Source organism: Panicum hallii, chromosome 6 (assembly GCF_002211085.1).
Source record: "Panicum hallii strain FIL2 chromosome 6, PHallii_v3.1, whole genome shotgun sequence".
Lineage (NCBI taxonomy): Eukaryota > Viridiplantae > Streptophyta > Magnoliopsida > Poales > Poaceae > Panicum > Panicum hallii.
This window is the reverse complement of record NC_038047.1, coordinates 38,682,088-38,697,789: the sequence shown is the minus strand read 5'-3', so window position 1 is coordinate 38,697,789 and position 15,702 is coordinate 38,682,088. Positions and strand designations below refer to the sequence as shown.

The 15,702-nt window shown below is 45.7% G+C and overlaps 1 long non-coding RNA gene across 5 annotated transcripts; it reads left to right on the top strand.

Moving 5' to 3' along the window:
- Window positions 1-945: 945 nt before the first annotated feature.
- On the top strand, window positions 946-4,415 carry LOC112898430. 5 transcript variants are annotated; one of them, XR_003229829.1, is made up of 4 exons: window positions 947-1,417; window positions 1,983-2,612; window positions 2,701-3,874; window positions 3,937-4,415. It is a non-coding gene; the product is annotated as an uncharacterized LOC112898430 (long non-coding RNA). The 5 variants fall into 5 exon arrangements; XR_003229828.1 differs by having other exon boundaries at window positions 947-1,450; window positions 1,988-2,612; XR_003229827.1 differs by having other exon boundaries at window positions 947-1,450.
- Window positions 4,416-15,702: the final 11,287 nt, after the last annotated feature.

Here is a 15,702-nt window from a genome sequence, read left to right as displayed (position 1 = left end):
CTGTGGCGAGTAATTTGTTTTTCCACCATATGGAACAAATAGTTTGGTACTGTATGGCTTTTGTAACGAAATATCGGCTGCACGAGTTCACCTAGGAAATTCATCGTGCAAAGCAATAAGTCAAATCAACATGCTATTGTGCAATTGGATCAAAACCACAGTCCGCGTGAGCGTGACGAAGACGGCTACTTGTAGGCTAAAACCACGTCAAAGCATACATGGTACCAATGGTCGACAGAAAAAGGCGCATCAGATCACCATATTTTACGTTTTGGTATGAGGCGAATATTTATTTGTCGGACCGATCATTGAGGAAAACCTAACTGCCTAGAAGTTAATCGCATGCCTAGAAGTAATAATACCATGTTTTGCCCCACTTGAACTCTCGATCAGCCTTGAGCCTTAACTAGAGGTCAAAGAATGATTGAGTAAGCTTTTCCCCCTTGGGCCTTGTTCCTTTTGGCCCGGAACGGCCCGGAACGTGGACTGTTTCGGCCGGATTGACATGGCTCGGATTGAATTTTGACCCAACATAGAATGGCTGTTCGGTTCAGACCGGCTAGGTTCCAATCCGCGGCTCATCTCAGCCACTCCATCACTGCAGCGGCCCGGAATCAAACTTAAGGCTCCATTTGGTTCCGATTCGGACCACCGATTCGCTTCGGAGAATCTGTAATCGCAGCCAAAGAGCTCAGCTACGCGAAGCGATTTCTCGGAGTTGACCGATTCCCACCGATTCCCGCAGTGGAACACGCAGCAGGCTGGAGGTCAGATTCTACCGATTCCCGCAGGTAAAATTAGCCGCGTTGCACTGGTTAGTTGTACCGGCTCGCTTCTTTTCATTCCCGAGCTATCCTTTCCCCATCCATCTCCCGTGCGCCTCCTCCCCTGCCCTCTCCCCCTGCCCCCTGACGCGCCCCCACCGCCGCCCGCCGCCCGCCGCCCCCCGACGCGGCCCCCGCCGCCGCCCGCCGCGCCCCCCGACGCGCCCCCGCCGCCACCCGCCCCCTGCCGCACCCCCTGCCGCGCCTCCGGCCTCCTCTGACCTCCCCAGTGCGCGTGGATGCCTCCGCCCCCGCCTGCTCGCCTTCCATCCGCTGCGCCGTCGGCCTCCCCAGCGGCCACGGGTGCTGGCCCCTCGCGCAAAACCTCCCCCACTCCATTTTCCCCGGCGCATGCGGGTTCCTTCGGCCTTCCCGGCGCACGCGGGCGCCGTCCCCACCTGCTCGCCTTCGATTCGCAGCCGCCGTTGGCATCCCCCGCGGGTCGAGGATGCCTCCGGCCTCCCGGCGGGCACGGGCGCTGGCCCCTCGCGTGAAACCTCCCCCACTCCGTCGATCCGAAGCAGAGAGCTCGCTCGTAGGGTCGAGTTCTGCGATGCTCGGCTGGAGGTGACCACGGCGACGTCGGACGTCCGGTCAGTGCCTTTACCAAGTTTTTCTCCGCCAAGGTATTTGAATGCAAATCGAGCCTGACTGCTTGCTTCGTTGTTTATTGATCTGATACGTTTTGTTCTTATACAATTTCAAGCACGTTCGTATTGATTTCTTAGAGAACAACTGCGTCTTGTTGAGTTGCAGTGGAAGACATCAGGGAAAGAAAGCCCCTAATTTTTAGAGTAGTATTGACAGCAGGTCAAATTTGAGTGCTTCAGTTCTATGCATTGCATCATTCTTTGCAGCATATGTTGTATCTTTTTTTTGAGCTAGATGAGTGAGAATGTTATGCGCAACCAATATCAAAACCGATCCCTGTCAATGGACTGTATAAGATCCCTCTCTCATTAGTCACATTGATTTTTTTTCTTTACATTTCTCACTCATTTTCAAAGTTAGTTTCACATCAGTGCATCCTTATGAGGAGGAAAGGTCAATAGCATTGATAATAAAATTTCTCATCATTATTGGAACAAAGTTTTGTTTTCTTTGTGCTCAAAAAGCAAACAGCACCTTAAGATTGATATGTTTACTTTTTCATGTCAGGAAAGGTCAATGGCATTGAGAAAATCTGTCTCTTCTAAATCATGAGTGAATAGAGCTATATATCTTCCAGGTTCAGTCTTCATGTTACCTTATGTTTGGGTTTCATAGTTAATTGATCGGGTACACGATTTGAACAGCACCATGATCTACCTATGTGAAATTTCATCGCTAGGGTTTAGAATTTCCTAGCCACCTTGATCACCCTGATCTGATTCAATTTGATCTTATTCATGTAGCCAAATAAGATCCATGGCAAAGCCATATATCCACTTATCCAGTCTCCATCTTCCATAAGGGTTATTTGAACAAGGGGAAGTCCAAGGAGATGACAGTACCTACTATGACAGTACCAAATAATTGTCTTGTTGGCAAATTCACACTTTCCCTGAATATTCTTACAGAAATTTGATTTTTTTCAGATACGCGCATAACGATGCTATCATTCATTCCTTGACATCAGACGTGGGCTGTTCTAATCCATATCTTTGCTTACTATGAGAAGGTATGAATACATGGATTCTTTTCTTTATTCACACATTGCAATAGCCATTCGTAATTGATATGTTGAAAGCAAACCAAGTTCATCGGCAAGTTGCTTGGATACACTGATTCTCCTAGGAACCAATGCAGGTAGTAAATTTTGGCCTTATCAATATTTACACAGGATTGTGCTGATCTAGCACTATCTACAGATTTATCTAATTTGTATATTTTTCAGCTCCACTATTTCAGGTTTCAGTACATTTTACAATCTAACTGATCAGTCCTTCAGAGGCTTCCAGGTTCAGCTGTGGCCACCATGACTATAAGCTGCTAAGAGCGACAGCCATGTGGAGCACTGCAGGTTCCATGAGTTGTGCTAATAAATGGGTTAACAAACATGTTTTGGTCAGCATTGAGTTCATCACCTGTCTGTTTTTCCTGCTATTCCAATAAGATTTGAGAGGAAGGCTGAGGTAGAATCAAGTTAGCATAAATTATTGGGAGCTCATGGATCTTTTTTCTTCTCCATTTTGACCAAACTGTACAACTGATAAATACTAAGACCTTAGCTAAGCTATCTCTATATAATGCGGTTTATTTTTTGGTGTTTTCTCATTCATTAAGTTCAACTTCTTTATTGCTGTATAGACCAAGATGAATGTCATACATGAGCTCCAAGACGTTTGTTCTAAGAGATTTACATGCGAATACCATATGCGGACCATTGACAAAAGGAACTCCAAAAATCAATTCTGTCCAGATATTCTAAATTTTATTATGCCTATTTAGAATAAAATTGATGTACCACACAAGTATCTTTATGAGATATTGCTATGTTGATACATCAATCTATTGCTAAGCTGTAACTCTCTTCCTCAGCTAAAGAAGCTCGAGATACCAAGTTCAGATATGTCTACCTCTGCGATAATAATGTTTCTTGATTGTCTAAAGGAGTTTGACATGTCGGGTTATGAGACATCCACAATTAATTAGCAAACATGAACTATTATATATGTCAAATATTAACAAACATGAATATTTCCTTTCCAAAACGATCGTCTACATATCCATGCGATTAATTAGCATATAAACAGTCTTATGGAATCTTAGGAGCATAACAGACATTTCTTACAGAAATCCACAGCTGACAGTTGTTTCAGCCAAATAGCTTTCAGCTTTCCCACAGCTATCAGCTTACAGCAGCTCTCCCACAGCTGATTTCAGAAATCAGATTTTCAGGAATCGACAGCTGAAACCAAACACACCCTTACCCTCTTACCCTCCGGAACGGAACCAGCTGGCGGCACGAGGCAACGACGACGGCGCGGCGGTGAGGCACGGCAACCACCGCGACGACGACAGCGATCGCATCCCATTCGACGCCCACGCTCTTAGTCCCCTTCTCGCCGGTAAGCCGTGCCCTCCTCTCCCGTACTCGCGTTTCTTGTTCTGGTTTCTTGATTTGGAGCAGCCTCCAGCGGCAGCTGCGTCCGTGCGGCAGGAACGCCGTCGTGGCCAGGCAGGACGCCAGTGCGGAGGAAGACGAGCGCCGCGGAGGGCGCGGCAGGGGGGCTCTCCTGCCGGGTACGCTTAAGGCCCCGGCGGCGGTGGACCCCCGCTGGGCATGGGGCCACCCGGTGGCGTCGTGGCCAGGGGGCGATCCGCGGAGGACCCCGGCAGCCTGGTGGCGTTCGTGTGTGGAAGCAGCAGGCAGCCTGGTCTGGTGGAAGTCTGGATGTGGCCAGCGGCGGCTTCTTCTTTTTATGATGTGTGAGATGGTGATGGTGACGGTGACGGTGGGTGGGTGGCATGTGCTGATGCGGATCGCAAGGAAAGCGAAGCTACTGATCACCGTGAGAGTGAAGTGCAGTGGCTTGCTTTTCATTTGTTTCCCAGGAACCTTGCTGCAGACGAGACCGCTAGCAAACTCGATGCTTGCTTGCTTGCTTTCATCCAGCTGTTCTTGCTGCTCTGCTAGCTTGAATCCATGCCTGAACAACCGAACACAACTTTTTGATGCAAGGAATGGTTCCTGGGCCTGAACCAGACCAGACCAGGATCAAGTTCAAGAACGGGATCCACTCGATCCTATTCCTGAACGGTTCCTGGGCAGGAACCGTTCCTATGTAACCGAACGAGCCCCAGTGATGTACCAGCATTTAACTAGTGGTATAAACAAGTTGGTAATGAACAGCTTCTAACCAGACATTGCCGATGAATAACAATGTTTTCCAAAAAAAATATAGTCCATGACATATAATACTATAAGATCCAAAACCGTGGCAATGTAATTTTGTTTTGATTCAAAACCAAAACAAAATTACATTGCCAGTCTAGCGGGGAGATGGCAACGTCCCACAAATGGACCAAAACCGTGTCGTGGACAGTGTCAAATGGTCAGAGATAAGAGTAGGCACATCATTTTAGATTGGGTGGGATGTTGAATTTATTTGAGTTTTTGGCCCATTTAATCCCAACTAAAATTTTAATAATCAAGATTCATAATTCATGTTAGGGAGTTAGGAATATAACGAGGGGTTGGCGACTCAATTAGAGTTGTTAATAAGGATTAATGACTTGTCACATCCCAAAATTTCTATTTTGCACCACTAGAAATTTGGACTTTTGCAACGCTGAGGATGTGTTCGTTTCACCCCTCTAAAACCCGAAACATCTAAACTTTAGAGGTTTGGCACCGAACAACCCTCTAATCCAGCCTCTAATAAGACTGCGATTCTTTAGAGGGACCGAGCCCTCTAAAATTTTTAGAGGCCTATAATGGGAAACAAACACACCCTGAGTAATTGTAGCAATACGGGTTAAATCGTGGCAATATATCTCAATTGCCACGACATGATGGTCATTGGCAGCCGTGGCAAGTACTTGCATGGTTTAAACTTTGGGCCATGTTTTTTTTGTTTCGTTGCAATAGCATCAAATAGAATAAAGGTTTTGTAATTTTCTAAAAGGTTCCAACATTTATCTTTGATTTGTTATCAATTCAAATAGGAAAAGAAATAGTTTTTTTTAAACTTTGAATCAATCCGTTGGGGATGTTGCACTCATGTTGACTGCATAATATTTTAAAATATGAATAGATTTTCTTTGAGTAAAAAAAGAGTCTCAATCAATTCCTTAAACCTTTTGTTTAGTCCATATTCCAAATAATCTCTTGTTTAATCCCTTGTTATCCCCGCATGGCCCCTATCTATTTCCCTTCCTGATCTGCACTAGCTGAGATTGCCTTCTTAGGATGTGTTCGTTTCCCCCCCTCTAAAATTTAGACCCGTTACATCAAAGAGAATCTTGAATAAAATTTGTTTATAAAACTTTTTGCACAGATGGGTGCTAATTCGCGAGACAAATTTAATGAGCCTAATTAATCCATAATTTGCCACAATAATGCTACAGTAATCATCCACTAATCATGGACTAATATACCTCATTAGATTCGTCTCGCGAATTAGCCCTGGGGTTCTGCAATTAGTTTTGTAATTAGACTTTATTTAATACTTCTAAATGATAAGATTCTCTTTGATGTGACACTTCCATTCTTTTGCTAATCCGTTTCCTTGGGCCTGTAGCATGCAGGTGAGAGCAACGAAGCAACATATTGTCATTTTATTTTCTTCACTACATACTACGAAAAGGGTTTGTAATTGTAAGGGTGGGTAAAAATATATTTTTAGGACGGGTGCAGTACCCTTCTCGCAGCTAGGTGTATCCAGGGGCGGATCAATTGCTACAGTAACTCTATTTTTTTAGGCGTGGATTATCTTTTGATCTGCCTCTAGAAAAAAAATAAAAATGGAGCATTTCTATACATCGTTTTTGTAGCATTTTTATACATCGTTTTTGTAGCAGTGCTTGCTAGCAGGCCGAGCCAACCAGCACACGTACATGTTCATCTTTTTGAATCTCAGAACGTCGTGTCCCTTCGCCTGGCAGCCATGGACACGTACCCGTCCGTGCTGTGCACTAATACATCTTTAATAAGCACCATGCCCACAAACTAGCAAAATTGTTTGCCACTCGTATCTTCCTTGAATTTCCATTGCAGGAGAAGGATCCGCATGCTGCATCTAGTGGCATTAACCCAAATTTCCGCATGCTACTCGTCTCGTGGTTTCATCGCATGGCCATTCAGCTCCCATCCTGACACTATCGGGTTTCTTAAAGACAGGTTCCTCCTCGCGCACGAGAGCGTTTCACGGTACAGCACATGTACGACGGTGAATTACTAGCCCGCCAAGTCGCTTCAAAACGCGCTGCTCTTTGCCCGCGGGCGCCTTCCATTCCCGCAATCCGTTTTTTCCGAAAACCCCTGCTGGACCAAACCCAGCTCTTCCTCATCTTCCTCCCTCTCTCTCTCCCCTTCCCTTTCCTCTCCTTGCCGCCGTCGCTGCCCGCACTGTACGCTCCTCCACTCCGGCGCGAGCACCGCCGTCACTCTTCACCCCTCCATCTCATCTCTCGTCGAGCATCGAGCAGCTCCGGCACCAACTCCCTCTCCTCTCGCGCGCACTTGGATCCATCAAGGAAGGCGGCGGTGGCATGGCAGGCCCCCTAGATCTGCCGTGAGGTAAGGTGCGGGAGACAGATCGTCCTCCTACTCATGTGCATCGCCGCTATGGTCTCCCTCTCCTCCTCCTCCCTCTTTCTCGATTCCAGTTCTCATCTTGACTTTTATCCTTCAGATCGGCAAGTATTCTCTGGGGCTAAATCGGTGCAGCAACTAGCCAACCTACCCATCCCCGGTGGCAGCGATGGCGAGGCACGAGGCGTCAGCATCGACAGCGGGCGTGGACTTCCACCTCCCGGACGAGATCCTGGCTGTGATCCTGAAAGTGCATTTGGCCCCCTAAGTGGGTTTTAGTGTTGATAACATACAAAATTAAGGAGCTAATAAGTTTATCGAGTTTTGGTCAGGTTAAAATTCAATTCAATGAAATAGAGCAAAAAAAGATGCCAAATTTGCTTAAAGGATAATGTTGGTCTTAAAAAAAGATACTTACTTATTTTATATTTTGAATTTGAGTTTAGGAAACACCGTACTATTAAGAGGGATGTGAATGGATAACATGAAGGTGTCAAAGTGCTTATTTGAGATGCTAATCATCAAGGAGAGATACAAAATCACACACTTGTGCACCTAGTTTTCTGTCTGTTTCAGTGTGTTGGAAGTTCCGACCCTAGGTCAGAAGTTCCGACACTTGTCGGAAGAAGCTGGATTCTTCCGACAAGGGGTCCTCGGCCAGCTGTTTTAAAAGTGTCAGAAGTTCCAATCCTGTGTTGGAAGTTCCGACAATTACTTAACCAGTATACTAACGGCTAGTTTTTGGGGTTTAGGTATTTATACCCCTCAGCCCCCCCCCACTTGCTGCTGACCTAACCCGAGACAAACACCTTCAAAAGCATTTACTACTCCTACCCAATCCCTCATTGAGCTAATCCTTTAGTTGATTTGAGCTAGGGCTTGAGTGAGAGCAAGATTGAGGCGTGAGAGTCAACCTTTTAAGTGAAAGGCAATCAAGTTCATCTCAAGAGCACTTGAAGCATCTTCATCCTTCGATTCACGTTTGTTACTCTTAAAGCTTACTTCTAGACGGTTTGGTGTCGCCTGTGGAATGTCCTCTCGTGTGTGTGCGTCCCAGAAAGTTTGTATTACCCTTCCCTAGAGTTTATTTTGTGCCGATCTACGTACTCAAGTTGTTGTGCTTGCAAAGATCACCTGCAGAAGTCTCCTAGTATCATTGTGCAACTTTTGATTCAGCTAGATTCTGCAGTTTCAAGTTTAATTTTGAATTTCGTATAAGAGCTTTAGTTTTATCGGAAGTTCCGGTCTAGTGTCGGAAGTTCCAACATATTTAATTCCTACGAAGAATTTTTTAGGTTTTTCAGGTACGCCTATTCATCCCCCTTTCAATTGGTATCAGAGCCTAATCTCTTAATTTAGGCTTAACCGCTAAGGGATATCAAGATGTCTATAGTTGGGGATGATGCAGACACCGTCGCAACCGTCGCAACTCAAATCAATGCTGGTACCGGACTTGATAGTGCTGGAAATCCTTTCGGGCAAACAAGCCGTCCACCCTCCATTCATGATGCTGACTCAAGTTCAAACGATGAAAGCGAGGGTGAGACATCGGAAGCAAGAAGAAGGAGAAAAAAAAAGATGAAGGCAAAAATTGAGAAGAAGGCCAAGAAGTTGATGATGAAGCGAATCAAGGAAGAAAGCGAGAAGCATCCTTTCTTCGGGTTAAATCAAGTTCCTCATAACTATGCTTCATCTCAATATCCTACTTCTCAATTTCGATCAGTTCACTTGGAAAAATCTCCTTTCTTTGATGGGATAGATTATCCCAATTGGTCTTATGATATGAAAATGCATCTCTGCGGCTTCACCCCTCTATTTTGGAAGTTGTGGTTGTAGGTGTGACTCCTCCTACGAACGGTGTACTCACGGTCGAAAAAGCTCAAAACTATTTCCACAATGCGCAAGCCGTGAGGGTCATCACAAGTTCCCTTTGTGCCCAAGAATTCAACAAAATCCGCAATGTTGAAATAGCCAAGAAAATTTAGGACACACTAAAAGAAGCTCATTAGGGAACCGATGAAGTTAGAGAAGGCAAGATGGATTTGTTGCAAGGAGAGCTAGAGCACTTTGTCATGCATGATGAAGAAACCGTGAGGCAAATGTATGATAGACTAATGATCCTTGTATCGGATATTAGATCTCTTGGAAACACAGAATGGGAAGATCAAAAGGTGACAAAAAAGTTGCTTAGAGCCTTCACACCAAGGAACCCTACTCTTACAACAATGATTAAAAGAGTTGCCAAATTCAAGGTCAAGACACCTAATCAACTTCTTGTGAAATCCTCCATCAAGAGTTGGTTGAGAGGGATGTGGCCAAGTCACTTAGTCACAAAGTGAACAAGAATGTGGCACTCAATGCTAGCTCAAGTGACAAGATTGAATCAAGTCCCAAGGCTCTAAAGTCAAGAAAGGAAGATTCAAGTGATGAAGGATCCACCGATGAAGAGATGGCCTTGCTATTGAGAAACTTCAAGAAGTTCATGAAGAAAAAGTACTATAAGAAATGTGGTGATGACAAGAAGAAGCCGTCACAAAGAAGATGTTACGAGTGCAAAGAAGTGGGTCACTACATTGCCGATTGCCCACAATTGAAGAACAAAGAAAAGAAAGAGAAGAGGTACAAGGAGAAGAGCAAGGACTACAAGAAGAAATATCAAGAGCATACTCATGTTGGTCAAGAGTGAGAGTCTAGTCATGAAGACTCCGATCATGAAGGTATGGCAACTCTAGTCATACCAAAGAATTCAAGGAAACTCTTCAACAACATCTCCGACGATGAAGATGGAGCACCCTTTTATCTCATGGCAAGAGGGACTAAGGTACAAAAATCATTCACCTCCTTCTCTCATCCTTCCACTATATCTAGTAGTTCGCAAAATGATTTTGATGATGAGGAAGAGCAACATAAAGCATTCATGATAAGAGAATTTGGAAAGAAAGGTTTCAAAGAAATTAAAAAACTTATTGAGAAATTGGAGAAAAATAAGGAGCGTCTCGATAGGAAAGAGGACTTGCTCATCCTTAAGAAGGAGAGAAACCTTGCTTTAGAGAATGCTCTTGCCAAAGAAAATGTGAAACTTGAAAAATTAGCTATCGATTTATTTCTAACTAATGATTCAAAAGAGAGAATGTCAAAAGAGATCACTTTGATAAATGAATCTCTAGCTTCCCTAAAGGCCACTCATAGTGAACTTCAAAAAAGCTTCTTATGCTTAACGACCAAGTACAAAAGTCTTGAAGTTAGCTACAATGCCCTTTCGGAAAGCACCAAAACCAATTCTAAAGCAACTCTTAACTCCAATATCTTCATAAGTGAAGGGTGCTCAAGGTGTTACAAAATTGATGTGCAAGCTTGTATTACTAACTTGGCAAAGCTAGAAAAGTTGATTAAAGCAAAGGACGCTCAAGTTGAGAGGTTAAACAAGTTAGTAAGAAACGGATATGAAGGTGATATCAAATCCGAGCCTAAGGTTGTGTACAAGGAAAGGAGATGTTCCCACAAGAAGGATGGGCTTGGTCACTACAATGGAGGCAAGGTAAATGACCGGAATGTAGTCAAAGGTAAGGAATGTGTTATGTTCACCAAGTGATCACATCTTGAGGACTTGATGAACATTGCACATGGTGTGACCACCATTCCCTCCCAAGCCAAGAAGAAAATTGAAGATCCCATCAAGGCAAAGATCACTAAGCATGAGCCATCACTAAGCTACAGTACAGATTATATGGTGACAATGGACCACAATGGTAAAATAGTGGTCAAGTATGTTGGGCTTTCACTAAGAGGACAATCCTTAGAAGTGTGTGGGTTCCAAAAGTGTATCCATCTAACCCTCAAGGATCCAAATCTTTTTGGGTACCTAAATTCAAAGCTTAACTTGTTTTGTAGGCCTACTCCTCGGGTGGCACCGCATGGTTGCTTGACAGTGGATGCTCAAATCATATGACCGGGGAGAAGGACTTGTTCACATCCCTAGAGCTTCATGATATACCTAAAGAAACTATTGTCTTTGGAGAAAATAGCAAAGGAGATGTGATTGGTTTTGGTAAAATTGCACTCTCAAATAATAACTCTATTTTAAATATTTATTTGGTTGAAACTTTGGGTACAACTTGTTGTCGGTCTCGCAACTTTGTGAGATGGGCTACAAGTGTGTCTTTACTAATGAGGGTGTGACCGTCTTTAGAAGGGAGGATTCCTCTATTGCTTTTACGGGTCGATTAAAGGGCAAAGTCTATCTTGTTGATTTCTCCAAGGAGATAGTTGAGCCCAAGACTTGTTTAGTGGCAAAATCTGATTTGGGTTGGCTTTGACATCGCCGACTAGCCCATGTCGGGATGAGGAACTTGACCAAATTTTAAAAAGGCTAGCACATCTTAGGACTAACAAATGTTGTTTTTGAGAAAGATAGGTTGTGTAGCACATACCAAGCCGGAAAGCAAGTTGGTGCTCCACACCGTGCCAAGAACATCATGACTACATCAAGACTATTGAAGCTTCTACACATGGATTTGTTTGGACCCATTTTCTATATTAGCATTGGCGGTAACAAATACGGTCTTGTCATTGTTGATGATTTTTCTCGTTTCACTTGGGTATTCTTTTTGCAAGATAAAAGTGAAGCTCAAGGAATTGTCAAGAAATTCATTAGAATAGCTCAAAATTAATATGAGTTGAAAATAAAGAATGTAAGAAGTGACAATGATTCGGAATTCCAGAACACCAATATTGAACAATTTCTTGATGAAGAAGGAATCAAACATGAATTCTCCACACCATACACACCTCAACAAAATGACATTGTTGAGAGGAAGAATAGGACGTTGATGGAAGCCGCAAGAACAATGCTTGATGAATACAAGACTCCGGATATCTTTTGGGCCGAAGCTATCAATATGGGGTGTCATGCCATCAACTGTCTCTACCTCCACAAATACTTGGGCAAGACACCCTACGAGATAATCACCGGTAACAAACCCAAGGTGCACTACTTTAGAGTTTGGGAGTAAATATTTCATACTTAATAAGAAAACCAAAAGCTCAAAGTTTGCATCAAAGGTTGATGAAGATTTTCTACTTGGTTATGGTACTAACGAACACGCCTATCTTGTCTTCAACAAAACCACCAATTGTGTTGAGGTCATAGTGGACGTAATTTTTGATGAATCCAATGGCTCTCAAGTAGAGCAAGTTGATAAAAATATTATAGATGAAGAGGAACCCCCGAGTCTATCAATCATGAGGATGGGCTTGGGAGAGGTGAGGCCTCATGAAGTTCAAGCTCAAACTCCAATTGAAGAAAGAAACAATGCTCCATCATCATCCACAAGAGTTGAACCTCCAAGCTCTCAACAACCTCAAGATCAAAGTCAAGTTCATGGTGACGATCAAGTTCATGGATTGATCAAGCGGGAGAACCAGGTGGAGAAGCTCAAGAAGATGCTCCACAAGCTAAAAATGACGATGATGGACCCATTCAACCTCAATCACAAGTGCCGCATCCAAGAGTTCATCAAAGTGTTCAACGAGATCATCCCGTTGACAATATTCTTGGAAGTATTCAAAGATGGGTAACTACTCGTTCACATTTATCAACTTTTTATGAACATTACTCATTTGTCTCTTCTCTAGAACCTCTCAAGGTAGATGAAGCACTTGATGATCTGGATTGGATCATTGCCATGCAAGCAGAGTTGAATAACTTCACAAGAAATGAAGTACGGGAGTTGGCTGAAAGACCAAAGCAAAATGTGATTGGCACCAAGTGGGTTTTCTAAAAGAAACAAGATGAACATGGTGTCATCACAAGAAACAAGGCAAGGTTAGTTGCACAAGGTTTCACACAAACTAAAGGTTTGTATTTTGGTGAAACCTATGCACCCGTAGTTAGGCTTGAATCAATTCGTATACTATTAGCCTATGCCACTCACCATGATTTCAAGCTTTATTAAATTGACATGAAAAGTGCATTCTTGAATGGCTCCCTATCCGAGTTGGTGTATGTAGAACAACCGCCGGGCTTTGAAGATCCAAGATTTCCAAATCATGTGTACAAGCTCCATAAGGCGCTCTATGGGCTTAAGCAAGCTCTTAGAGCATGGTATGAATGCCTTAAGGATTTTTTTCTCAAGAACGACTTTGTAATGGGCAAAGCCGATTCTAGTCTCTTTACTCACAAAGTTGGTAAAGATATTTTTATTTGTCAAATATATGTCGATGACATCATATTTGGTTCTACTGATAAGAAATTTTATGACATCATATTTGGTTCTACTGATAAGAAATTTTATGAGGAATTTAGTAGAATCATGACTGTAACATCCTGAAAATTTTCGCCCGAAGTTTTCACGCTAAATTCTTCGTTTCGCCGAAATCCTTAACCCCCCGAAACCCTAACCTTCCCGAGACCCGAAACCGGCAACCGAATCCAACCGCAGTCACGCCATCTTTTCCTCGTTCCGCGCGCAAGCGCCGCGCGCGCATGGCCGATCGGCCGCGGTCACCGCCGCGAGTTCCGCCGCGCGGTCGCCGCCGTGAATTCCGCCGGCGCGCGCGTCTTTTCTTTCCCTTTCTTTTCTCCCCATTCTTTTTCTCTCCCTCTTTCTCTCTTTTTCCTATTCTTTTTCTTCTTTTTCCTTTCCCTTTTTCCCTTTTCCTTTCCTCCTCCCTTCTCCTTTCTTCCTCCCTGTTCCCCTGCTCCCGAGCCCCACTGCCGCACCGGCCACCTGCACGCCACCGCACGCACGCCACCTGCTCCTGTGCGCGCACGCCGCCGTACACGGCCGCGCCGCCGGACCGCGCGCGCACGCGCTCCACGCGCACGCGCACTCGCGCACGCCACCGCCGCTGGCGCCCCGGCCTCGCCGCGCCCCCCCCCCCCCCCCGCCGCTGTGCCGCTGCCGCGCCCCGCCTTGCCGCCCGCGCCTCCCCTGCGCCGCCTCGCCGCTCGCGCCCCCCCCTCTGTGCCGCACACCGCCGCCCGGCCCCCCCCCACGTGCACGACTGAGCCCCGGGCGCCATTAATGGCCGCCCGAGGAGCCGCCCGCCGGCCACCGCCTTCCCCCTACCGCCGGCCGCCTATAAATAGGCCCGGCCGCAGCCCCCGCCCCTCCACAAGCTGTGCCGCCCCTGCCTGCCTCCTCTCCCGCGCCCAGACCGCCGCCACCCGAGCCGCACGGCCGCCGCCGCCTGCCCCACGCCGGCCCGCCGCTACGCGCCGCCCCCGCCCAAGGAGAGGGTAGGAACGGGATCCCCTCGCTCCCCTCTCCCTTTTCCCCCATGCGCCCGAGCCGATTAGGCCCTAGGGCCGCCGGATTTGGGGCCGGCCGAGCCTCCCCATCCCTCCTCTGTTTCACGTGGTGAGGGGAGGAAGAAGAAGGGCAGTTTTGCCCAAAACCCCCTCCCTTCTCCTCTATTTAGTTAAAAGCCCCTCCACCCTTTGACACCTTTGCGAAAAGAACCTATTCCTTTTGCTATTTCCAAAACTAGACCCCCCCCGTGATATAAATTTAATTTCAAGTAGATCCCTCGCACTTTTGTTATGCCTCCTATATTTCCAAGATTTACAAAAAGGCCCTTCTGTTTCTAGAAAGTTTACGAGCAAGCCCCTGGACCCCCGTTTAAGCCCTGAAACCACCTTTAGCGCGTCATTTTATGTGCGAAACGACCTCCGATTGACCCGAAACTTTACCACGCCCTTCCTAGTATAGTTTTAGCCATGCCATTAAGAAACCACCCAGAGATGTTGCCCCGACCTCCGTAACTAAATTATTTCCGATTCAAGCCTATCGGTAAAAGCTTTAGTTCTTTCGCTTGATTGTGTGTCTGTTTGTTTGCGTCGTAGGACGCGGAGTGAACGACGAGGTTCCCGACCGCGACCAAGCAACTGAGGACCAGTACTGCGACCCCGAACCCGAAGGACAGTGCTCCGATCAGGACTTCCCGCAAGGGTTTGACGATGGCAAGTTCAATTCCGCCCTTTGATGCATGTTTCTGTCCTAGTTTTTATAAAACACAACCCAGTGACCTGTTTTATAAAATTGCATGGTTTTGCGTGCTGAAAACATGGTAGGATAGCCACCCTTGTTTGAGATAACCCTACCTTGACCACCTGATTTTATAAAGAAAATGTGTGTGTGTGGGAAGGGATACAATGTGGTTTTGAAAGACGAGTTAGACGGGATGGATGGCATTTCTGTGTGAATTGCCGTTGGTGTGCTCGTACCTGTGTGGTTGAGCGAGGAAGGGAGATATCCATCCTGTCACCCCTAAGGACCGAGTTGATGTGACATCTCACCTAGCTTTTTGTCGTGCGAACCACTTGACCGTTGTATGGGCAACGGCTTAGCTTAAATCCCACTAGTTAGCTTGATAGCCATCAGGAGAGCTGAGAGCAACGGGTGATCAAGGAGACGGGATAAGCTCTGTGTGACTTATGCCCCGGTTAAACCTCGGAGATAGGTCGAATGACCCCTTGATGGATCCCGTGATGGCTAGTCAGGTCTAGCTAAGGTGGGTAATGGCTTTGATGGGATCTGCACCGGCACTAAGGTGTTCGTGCTGTGGTACCCCACCTGTGGGTAAAGTTGCACACCTCTGCAGAGTTAAAATCTATTCGAATAGCCGTGCCCACGGTAT